Below are 8,312 nucleotides of genomic sequence, written 5' to 3' on the forward strand. Positions count from 1 at the left end.
TTCACTCAGGCCACCTGCCTGTGAACTTGTACCTCTTTATGGAGTGAGGTTGATCATAACTCATGAAAGTGGCCACTACTTCAACCTGATGTTCCAGAAGAGGATGGCAGTGGGTGGGGAGTGCATGGTCAGGGGCATCCAGCACCCCAGATGCCCAGGACATGTCTGGTCTTTACTGCTTTTGCTCTATGTAATCCCTGCCATTATAACAAGGGATGGGGAAAAGGAGCCCTCACTAGAAGCAATCAATTGGGGTTCTCAGTTTAACTTCCACTTCCACATGACCTGTAGCCTTGGTCTCCTAGGTGATCTTTCCAGGGCTCATGGTCCCATCCTCTTATGCCTGAATTGGGTCAGGACACCTCGTGTTCCCTAACAAAAATCACATCCCTGACCTGCTTCAGGAACTTATCTGATTGTGTGCTTCCTGGCAGAAACAGGAGAGAGCCAGAGCAAGGGTCAGCTAGGGGCCCTGCCTGGGTCCCTCAGATCTGATTCCCTTCAAATGCTAGTTGATATAGTGTTTCCCGAGAACTGCTGTTCTTCTTGTGTAGCAGCTCCCTCCTGGGACTGGTCCAGCCCACTCCAGGACACAGCTCCACATCCCTGCTACTAGATCCTGACTGGCAATTTAGAATACTCCATAGCCTAGAATCCCACACTAGCACCTGCCTGGTATGGCCAACCTGATTCTCAGCTCAGCCTGTGCCTGCCTTACCCAAATCCCACAAAGTTTCATGGGGTTTGAGGCTGCAGAGGAGATGGAGGATCCAAGGATGCAGTTGTCAGGGGTCTTCCAGTGCCAACCTCCTCCTGCAACTCCAAGGCTGGAACTTCCAAGGCCTCCAGTCCCTGAGGCTGTCCAACAGCCAGGAAGGGTTCCCACATTCCCACAGTAGTCCATGATAGTGTCTATACAGTGACAAAGGCCAAGGCAAGTTGTTGTCCCAAATAAGAACTTTTCCTTCAGTATGGGAGATTCAGTCTTACAAGCAAAACAGCCCCTAGCACCTGAGGTCCCTGCCACCCAGCTTTGAACTGTGTACTGACTGGGCCAAATACAGATCTCCTTTCTCTCCTTGCCTATCCAAAGAATCAACACACTAGATGCCTGGGACTTAAGTCATGTTACGGTAGAGTGCATGCAATACCATGTCCTCCCACTTGACTCTCCTAGATGTTGCATCTGGTGCACTGTTACCTCCCTTGGGTCCTGGGTCAGGTTGTCCTCATGCATGACATACCAGGTTAGGTCCCCTGAACCTTGCCTACTACCGAGTGTTTGGGATGAACATGGATCCCTCATTCATGCACCACTATGGTCCTCCCTTTCCTAGTGTGCACCTCCAGAAAGACCAACTCTAAGGCACAGCCTGCCTGCTCGTCAGCAGCCAAACCCAAGGCACCAGAGACCAAGGTACCTGAAACAAAGGCATGCTAGACCAAGGTGCACAAGAATAAGGTGGCCAAGACCAAAGGGCCTGAGATCAAGGTGCCCGAGGAGATCCCACCTGAAGCTATCCGAGTACATGGACATCATAGATGAGCTATTCAGGCCTACTAATTCTGCCAAGTAGGAGCACTCCCACTTGTCCATAGGAGAGCTTGCTTCAAACTTGGGAGAGGAAGGACTGGAGCAACAGCCAATATAGGATAATTTATATCCAGGTCTAAATCTCCTGAGCTATGTTGATGAGGACTTTGTCAACAAGGTGGGCTGGGCCTACAAACTTGGTGTATACAAGGTTTCAGGACCCATGGAATTGAGCTACATAGCTTAGAATATCAGATTTTATTTTTGTGTGTGTGTGTGTGTGTGAGAGAGAGAGAGAGAGAGAGAGAGAGAGAAAGTATTTGCACATGCATGTACACTTGTAAATAAGTGTAGCTGGTTGTTGGGATATAACCACCCCATGGTGTAAATGAACATGGTATCAACATTGCTTCCTCTTTCTCCTAGAAATCCTCCTGACTTGGGGCCATTTCCTCCCAAGGTCACTCACACTCTCTTCCTTCTCATCCCCAGGCAGAGAATATGATTCATCCCCACTTTCTAAAAGAATTACTTTCCTCCAAACCATATATAAATATTAATATCTTGGCCCTAACAAAGTGCTGGAGCAGCAGGAAGGACTCACCACTGATCAGGTAGACAGGGGAAGGAGGGTCTCCCAGTAGACTAGGGATAGGAGATACACCAGAGTGGCAGGGACACCTGATAAACAAGTGCAGGGACACCAGGATCAACAGGGGTTGGGGAGAAACAAAAGGTAGACAACAAGAACGGGGCACCAGGTCGAACTAAGTAGGTAAAGAAAACAGGTTTCCCAGGGCTTGGTAACAGACACAAAGTGAGTAAGGCAGAGAGTGATACATGGCAGACTAGGAGTCAAAGGTACACAAGTAGACAGAAAAGGGAGTGGCCACAGATACAGAGGGAAGCAAGGGATAACAGGTAGATGGGGAAGGCTCAGGACCTTACTCATGTGGCCCGTGGGACTTTGTTTAACCTTATCCTGTCTGTGATGTCTCCCTGAGTGAGTCTGTTCCAGGAATAGGATGTAGGAGGTAAAAAAGGAACAAGACAGGACAACTATGGGTAGGTTCAGGATATCAAGCAGAAAGGAAGCCCAGGAGGGTGACCAGCAGACACTCAGTCTCTCTGAGACCAAGATGAGTGACAGCCCTACTTCCCAACTCCCATTGAAATATGATTGTCCTGATCCCTATGGCCCATTTCATGTATGAAGAAGAGCTGGCCAGTGCCCATATCCTCCTTCAGCTTGTGAAGAAGCACCTTTGCAGATGCCTCAAGGTCATGGTATGCTCCATAGGATACAAAATCTTCCGAGGCAGCTGCCAACAGAAGTTCAGAGAAATGGAAACATTGCAATGATCAAGGGGCCATCATGGGGACTAGTCCACAGAGGTGCTCCCCAGGTCGAGAAGAGGTGCAGGGCGACAGAGCCAGAGTTGCTGGGTTCAAAGGACACTGCTATCCTCCAAGGCTTTAATGGGTCTTCCTCATTGGGGACCATCCGTTCCAACGATCCTCCCCAGAACTGCAGATCCTCCTCCTTAAACCTGGGGAACAAAGGTATAATGGGTCCCAGAAAAGCCATTTCTTCTGGGTGGCCACATAAGACAGCCAATGGCTGCAGTGTGGACGATGACCTCCAAAGCCTGAATTTCCTCCTTAGCTCCCAGCACTGCCTGCCGCCCTGGGGACTGTCCCAAATCCAGGCCCCTTGAATGAAACCCTCGTGCTCAGGATATCAAGCACTCCAGGCCCCACGTCCCCAGAGAGGACACCTCAGCTCCCACCCTCCTCCAGGTGCCATGTCCATGAAGAGCACTCTCACTGGACACTCACACAATGTGGGCTGCCCCTCCATGTCACCGGAGGACAAGATGTAGATCTGGAGCTGGTTTGAACCTCACAGCCTCAGAAGAGGAAGTGCACATCATCAGGCAACCCAAAGAAGAAGAGGCCCTGAGGACAGTCATATGTCATATTGGCCAGTGACCTCTGGGGTGACTACCCCTCAGGCAAGATCTCACCCTTGCTTTATTTTGCACTGGAAGGGCCAAAGGTTCTTCCTCACACAGGACAGTTCCTGTAGGAAAATGAAGGGAGTGGGAGGGTATCATGAATATAGAAAGAGGGCTGTGGGAGGGTATTGAGAGGGGAGGGTCATAGTGTTCAAGCCCTGGTAGGAAGCTGTACCTTGTTTGACTGTCAGTGGGAATAAAGTCAGTTTGGTAGGAAAAAAAATCTTCTCCAGCATCTGCATTCTGCCATGTTGTCTGTGCGCCTCCATGCAGTGAGAACTGAGAGGAGATAACTGGGGTTGCCAGGACCCAGGGTGCACAAGTGTCCATCTATTGGGTCTTGTTTCCAGATTTAGACTGCCCTCACCCTAATCCTGTGAGAAAATAGACAAGATCCCAAAATTCTACTCAATCACCCCATGGAAAAGGCCTCTCTTGATTTAGGGGATCTTCTCTGTGCATTCCTTCATGATCTGTGCCTCTTAAACATCTCACTTACCCATCATCTGAGGGCCCGCTGTGAAGAGAAATCACAAAGAAGCAAAGCACATCTCCCTTGGTATTCACAGCTCTGAGGTCTGAGGACTAACTGGTGGCTCTCAGATCTTAGTGTTAATAGTCCTGAGATTGACCCTCAGCTCCTAGTAGTAGAAACTCCCATGTTGCCTTCTTGGGATCAGTAGCCACCTGCTTCCAACACTTCCCTGGAGATCATCTGACAGCTGCACGTAGCAGCTGCTGTAGTTTGCCACTGCTCTAGGGCATTCTCTGTGCTTGCCACCATCAGGCTGACATGCCCAGTTTGCCCGTTTTCAGTGTAACCAACTTGACCTGCTCTTGTTGAGATGAAAGTCATGAATATACAAACTATACCCATCCCTTAGAGACTTCATTAGAACTCATGCTGCTACAGAAGGGGAAGTGGAACAGGAACTGTTTGCATAAGGAGATGGGGAAGGAATCTTATTGGAATTAAAAAGGTGAACTCAAGCATGTAGTGTCCTTCCAAGATACCCACAGTATTTCTGCTTAGGCATGGTTGGGGAGGGGCTCCTTGCATGCCAGACTAGGGACTACTGAAGGTTCCCATAGGGTGGAGTTATGTAGAGCCACTGCAGGGTAGAGTCAGCAGGAGAGAACTGCTATGGAATCAAAAGCCTCTGAATGACTAAGAGGCATTTGTGGTAGCCATGGCCATCAAAAACAGATGCAGAATTTTTTATCAAGTACCTCATGAGATCTTTGGGCCCTCCTGTCTCATTTGGATGGAGAGCTGCTTTTAAGCCTTCACCCCCCTGTGAAAATAATCAGGGTTCTAGAAATAAGCAGGTTTCTAGAATTTTTTTCTTAGCATCTTTCTTCTCTCCTGAGTGAAGATGGACAATATCGTTGGATAGATCCCCATCATGGCCATGGTCTTCCTGTGTAGGTGTCCTGATGAGAGGACAAAGCCTGCCTTCATACCTCTCCCACCCCCTCTACAGTTCTGACTGGGAACTCATTGGGGGACCAACAGGCTGAAGGTCCTGACTGCATCCCAACACAGACCCACCCCCCACTGACAGTGCTCTGACCCTTCCATAGGTAGTATTGGCCCCACCCCGACCCCAGCCTGACCTATACTGAGTGTGGCTGGCCCAAATGTAATCAAGTTCTACAAGTCAATGAGAAAAAATAAAGCTACACACCACATGGTTTGCCAATGAACAAAATGGGGAAGTTTGCAAAGGAGAATAATTAAATTGCAAGGAGGCCAAAGTTTAGTGCTATTTATGGAATAAAGTACTCGGGTGAGTTCAGACATGCACAAAACTCATTGGAGGTGAAGTTGTTTGTGATCTGTCATGTAAAATCAAACTCCATGGTTCTTCATAAGATACAGGTTCCATGCTATCAGAGTCAGGGGCACAATTTTTTATCAAGTACCTCTTGACAACTTTGGGCGCTCCTATCTCATTTGGATAGAGCACTACTTTTCAGCCTTCAGGCCCCTGTGCCATTAATCAGATTTCTAGAAGTAAACCTGGAAACAGTATTTTTAAAGACAGTTTCTTTCTCCTTTTCTGAGTGATGTTGGGCAGTGAGGATGGACAAAACCTCAGCATGACCAAGGTGTTCCTGAGTAGATGGCCTGATGAGAGGACCAGCCCTGACTTCTAGGGGGAGAAGTTGCAGCACGTTAGGGAATCATCAATTGACACCACCAACAAGACCCACTCTCTGCATTAATGAAAAGCCGTGCTTTATGGCAGTGACCAATGGGACTAGCCCCTTGTGTGTCTCCTTTTTGAGCTATACCCTTATTGAAATTCATTTTAAGAACTTCCTCCTGATCTCTGTGCACTGGTCAGGACGGATCAGAGTCTCCTGTTTCCTGGGATATTGGCCAGGCTGTGGCACACTGTTCAACCATCTGAGGCATGATCTGCTACTATCTTACTATTTTTGCTATAGATCATTACAAAAAAACTTTAGGAAGACATTCACATAACTCACATCACCCATCAAATATTAGAATTTGAAAGTTTTCATAGAGTTTGCCACAATATTGGCAATTTCATGACTACAATAAAATATACATTACTTTCATCAGCTCAAAAAGAAATCCCTTACCTTTTAGCTATCAAACCCAATCCCCCATATGTTTTCCCACCACTTTTGAAATACCTCTGTGCCTAATCAATTCCTTTCACCACTTATTTGATATATGCAAGTGTGGTCCTAGTGTGTTCAGTTTTAGCATTGCTTCTCACATGGTTCAAGATTTAAGAATGATTGACATTCTTTCTACTTTTTTTAGAACATTCTTAACTAAAACTGTCATTTCTCTTGCAGCTGGGTGGGTGGGAAAAATACAATCTCTACTAGTACAGTTTAGGTCCACTGCCTTGATTCATTTCAAGTTGAGAACAGTTCGGCGACCATGGCTTTTGCACCTCCAGCCAAAATATTCAAGTGGTAGTTTACTTATTGCCACGTCAAGAATTCTCTTGGGAAAATCCTGTTTACAGATACACTGAGGTGCCAGAATCTGTGTCCACACCTGTGTTTGTGGTTAGAAGCTCTGGGAGAAGTACCCACACTCTGGGCAGGATGTGCTTGCTCCTGGTGACTTCAAGGTTCCTCAGGCTCCAGCTAGGGAGAAATTTCATTCAGTTGCTCTTGTTTAGTTGTGCAAGTCCAGGAAATAAACAGAGGGTTTTCCAAGGAGAATCAGCAAAAGTCAGGCTGAGGAGATGATGAAGCCATAAATTATGAAGTTGTCACCTTCACATAGGCCTTTGGAGTGCCTGGAACTTTCTTTTGGTGAGAATGCTGAGAGGAATGGTGCCACTCAGCAGAGTCAGTTTTCAGCAAGATGCCTAGGAGGCTGATCCATTGACAGCAAAGAATGCCAAGGGGCCTCTAAGTCAGGGAAAGCTGAGGTATCACTATACACCATGTTCATGGAATCTTTGAGTACTGGGAACAATATTTCTCTGGATATAACTTTCAATTAGAAGAATGAAGCCTAAAATTCACTCAGAGAAAGTTGCAAACCATACGATTTCCCTGCCCATAAGACCCTAAGCTGTTGCGATTCCTCCTCAGATGCCCAGTGACAAAGGCTCGGGAGCCTCACTCCGATTGCCACTTCCCCTTTACTTTGCTTTGACAGCATCTCGAGTGCTGAGACCAGGCAGAACGTGGTTCCCCTATGTCTCCCCTCAGAGACCTGCCATGTCTTCCCTCTGCTCCTGTGCCAACACACAAGCCATTCTGGGTGCTGCCTGTGTTGCCTCCTGTAACTGCATAAATCTCCCAGGGTAACCCACAGGTGTAGTCTCCTTACCCTTAAATATGAATAGCAGCAGGAGCTGGTGTTCCTGCTTTGTGTGTGGCTGGACAATTCAACTTTGGTCAATATTGGCAAAGTGGAGGCCAGGAGAGCCACATTCAGAAGATTGCCCTCACTGGAGGGCCCCAGGGGTGAGGACCATCCTGATCCATTCCTCACAGCAGCTTCTGCCCAAAGGACCATTATGCCTGCCTCAGCCAGTGGGGGAACCTGGAACTATGGGGGCCATGGGCACCTGGGTCTTCACCCTTTAGCACCACCACCATTTGCCCAACCAGCCCCCATCATCTTCCTAGTAAATGCCCACCAATGGCCACAGGGAGTGTACAGGGAGGGCACACTGCTTACCTTCCACATAACTGCAGCGGACCTCACAGCATCTAGGGAAACTGCTGGCACTGGCAGTGTTTCAAGTTCCTGATCCACTGGCACCTTCCTCAGGTGCCAGATGTGGAAGCACTTTCCTGCTTCCTCATGTGAGTGTTCTCCCCAGGGACCCAGAACTTCTCCTTGAGCTTTGAAAGGTAAAAAAATTGTATCATGGAAAAAGGAGGCTGGGATATAGGGAAACTGGAAGGAACATCCTGAAGGTGAGGGATAAGCTGAGACCTACATTCCCAGCCATGTTCATCTTACACCAGGGGAGGAAATGTGCCTTATCTCAGTTGCCCATCATAGCCCTGTGAGTGCAGTAATCTTTCTTTCCAATGAGCATTACCATCACATGGAGGACCCAAGGTCAGAGAAGGATCCTGGGGATAATGTGAACCAGGATTTGGAATTGACTCTCTGACGCCATACGATTGCCCCTCACTAAGTATTTTCACCTTCTAGCATAGACCTGGTTGTTCATGACAGGCAACATCACAACTAGTGTCAGGGAGAGGGGTGGAGGTACCAGCACAGATCTCTCTGAACACCC

At 47.9% G+C, this 8,312-nt stretch overlaps 1 long non-coding RNA gene across 2 annotated transcripts; it reads right to left on the reverse strand.

The window, feature by feature from the left end:
* Positions 1-4,413: 4,413 nt before the first annotated feature.
* Positions 4,414-7,907, reverse strand: LOC107133751. Of its 2 annotated transcripts, none has more exons than XR_007345380.1 (3): positions 7,739-7,907; positions 6,820-6,983; positions 4,414-6,687 (listed from the first exon to the last, which is right to left on the reverse strand). It is a non-coding gene; the product is annotated as an uncharacterized LOC107133751 (long non-coding RNA). The 2 variants fall into 2 exon arrangements; XR_001502375.2 differs by having other exon boundaries at positions 6,820-7,014.
* Positions 7,908-8,312: the final 405 nt, after the last annotated feature.

Source organism: Marmota marmota, unplaced genomic scaffold (assembly GCF_001458135.2).
Source record: "Marmota marmota marmota unplaced genomic scaffold, marMar, whole genome shotgun sequence".
NCBI lineage: Eukaryota > Metazoa > Chordata > Mammalia > Rodentia > Sciuridae > Marmota > Marmota marmota.